Below are 2,500 nucleotides of genomic sequence, written 5' to 3'. Positions count from 1 at the left end.
AGCACTCTAATTTGTTCAAAGTAAACGTGCCGGCCCACCGAGACACTCAATAAAGAGCACCCTGGTAGGATTTCAACGGGGTCCGCCTCGGGACGCACGAGCACGCACGAGGCGGTCGCACGCCTTCAGCTCGCCCCACCGGCAGGACGTCCCACGATACATGCCAGTTAAACACCGACGGGCGGTGAACCAACAGCGTGGGACACAAATCCAACTACGAGCTTTTTAACCGCAACAACTTTAATATACGCTATTGGAGCTGGAATTACCGCGGCTGCTGGCACCAGACTTGCCCTCCAATAGATACTCGTTAAAGGATTTAAAGTGTACTCATTCCGATTACGGGGCCTCGGATGAGTCCCGTATCGTTATTTTTCGTCACTACCTCCCCGTGCCGGGAGTGGGTAATTTGCGCGCCTGCTGCCTTCCTTGGATGTGGTAGCCGTTTCTCAGGCTCCCTCTCCGGAATCGAACCCTGATTCCCCGTTACCCGTTACAACCATGGTAGGCGCAGAACCTACCATCGACAGTTGATAAGGCAGACATTTGAAAGATGCGTCGCCGGTACGAGGACCGTGCGATCAGCCCAAAGTTATTCAGAGTCACCAAGGCAAACGGACCGGACGAGCCGACCGATTGGTTTTGATCTAATAAAAGCGTCCCTTCCATCTCTGGTCGGGACTCTGTTTGCATGTATTAGCTCTAGAATTACCACAGTTATCCAAGTAACGTGGGTACGATCTAAGGAACCATAACTGATTTAATGAGCCATTCGCGGTTTCACCTTAATGCGGCTTGTACTGAGACATGCATGGCTTAATCTTTGAGACAAGCATATGACTACTGGCAGGATCAACCAGGGAGCTGCGTCAACTAGAGCTGAGCAGCCGGCCGCCCGGGAGTGTGTCCCGGGGGCCCGCGCGAACACGCAAGCGTCCGCTCAATCATTCTGCAAACAGGAGGAGGCTGAGCTCCCCTGCACAATACACCTCGAAACCCTCTCAGGTCCCGGCGGCGCGCAGCGCCGTCCCAAGTACTTGGTCGGGTTCGAGAGAGGCGCAATCGCCCGGAGTTAGGCGAGTAGACGCTTTCGGTGCGACCACCCGTGCTCCCAACTGAGCTTGCCGCTGCCGACAGAGGCCCGGGAGCGTGCTGTCGTGGCATTGCCGGCGGGAGACAACACGCGCCACCTACGGTGACCGGCAGCTCCAACGCCAGCGCCACAGAAGGACAAAAGCCCCACTTGGGTGCCGAAGCGAACTCTCCCAGCACAGCGCACGCGCCAACACATCCGCACAGCTGCGATACAAACCACCAGCGAGAACCGCTGGGGCGACCGAGCAGCAGACGGCGTCGCGGCGCCGAGCGCCGGGCGGCGGCGCATCCTCAACGCACACAGTCCTCAATCGGACCAGCACACTGAAGATGTCCACCGCGCTTCGCACCGGGCCCGCGAGGACCTACTTTGGCCGCACGGCGCCGCGCGCAGGGTGCGCCGGCGCGCAGCTGCGACGCCTGCCGCGTCCGTCGGCCGGCGCGCCTGCCACTGGCCGCCCCCACCAGCCGGCTGTAGCGCGTGCGCCCACGCACCGCGCGGCCAGCACGCCGGGAGGCGCCCCCTCACCGGCCGGGGACGGTCCCACCCAGCCACCGCCGCGTATCGCTTCACACCCAGATGCCGTTCAGTTTCGTCGGCATGGTGGGTATCGCTGGAACAACCGGTTAGTACCTCAACCTATCGTCGCCATCACCGATTCACCCCTAGCGAGAACAACCGCACCACAACAGGTTACCATTTGTTCATTTGCGTAACTTCACCAGAAAACGCAGGCGTCCATCGCCATTTGCAACTTCAACGATTATTGCATGCCTGTGTCAGGTGTCACGCCACACTACGTCTGCCCACATACACGCAACAAAATGTGCACGCCTAGACAATACGTGGAAGGTGGCCCCCGTACGTATGCGATGTCCATTGCTCGAACGACTGTCAACCGGCCTCTGTAGCATGTCGCAGATATGGAACGCGGTGCACCATGCCATCACGGTGTGTGAGGAGAGACGACTAGGTCCGAATACATCAACAGACAGCTCATGCTGATCGCCATCCACGGCGTCCGTTCCTCCCACACGTCTCTATGGCGTACCACACTGCAATCCAGCTCTCATAGGGAGACGACACGTAGCTGCGTGCACAATATTTGCACTGTATGGTCCGCCGTTTTTGGGCGCAGTCGTTGTGCGGTCACACATGTGCCACGATGTATCATTCAGTACATAAGGACGAATGTGCAGTACAGATTGTGGTTCACGCGTACGACATCAGCGGACAGTTGACACAGGCCGCACCACAACGTAGCCTGAGTACGTCGCATGCGAAGGGCATTGAACATGCAAACTTCTCACCAACCAGCTTGCGAAGGCAGGGGGCAAGGTGGGGACGTGGGGAGGGGCGGCATGTACGTCCTGCTGCCATCCACATTACAGTGTACAGCAGGAG

The 2,500-nt window shown here is 58.6% G+C and overlaps 1 non-coding gene across 1 annotated transcript in view; it reads right to left on the bottom strand.

The window, feature by feature from the left end:
• Nucleotides 1-863, bottom strand: part of LOC124746831 — a 1,909-nt gene extending 1,046 nt beyond the window's left edge. The window contains exon 1 of the ribosomal RNA XR_007011485.1: nucleotides 1-863. This exon is cut by the window's left edge and continues 1,046 nt beyond it. This is a non-coding gene — a ribosomal RNA (small subunit ribosomal RNA).
• Nucleotides 864-2,500: the final 1,637 nt, after the last annotated feature.

The sequence above is a fragment of the Schistocerca piceifrons genome, unplaced genomic scaffold (genome assembly GCF_021461385.2).
Source record: "Schistocerca piceifrons isolate TAMUIC-IGC-003096 unplaced genomic scaffold, iqSchPice1.1 HiC_scaffold_374, whole genome shotgun sequence".
Taxonomy (NCBI): Eukaryota; Metazoa; Arthropoda; class Insecta; order Orthoptera; family Acrididae; genus Schistocerca; species Schistocerca piceifrons.
This window is presented reverse-complemented; position numbering and strand designations above follow the sequence as displayed.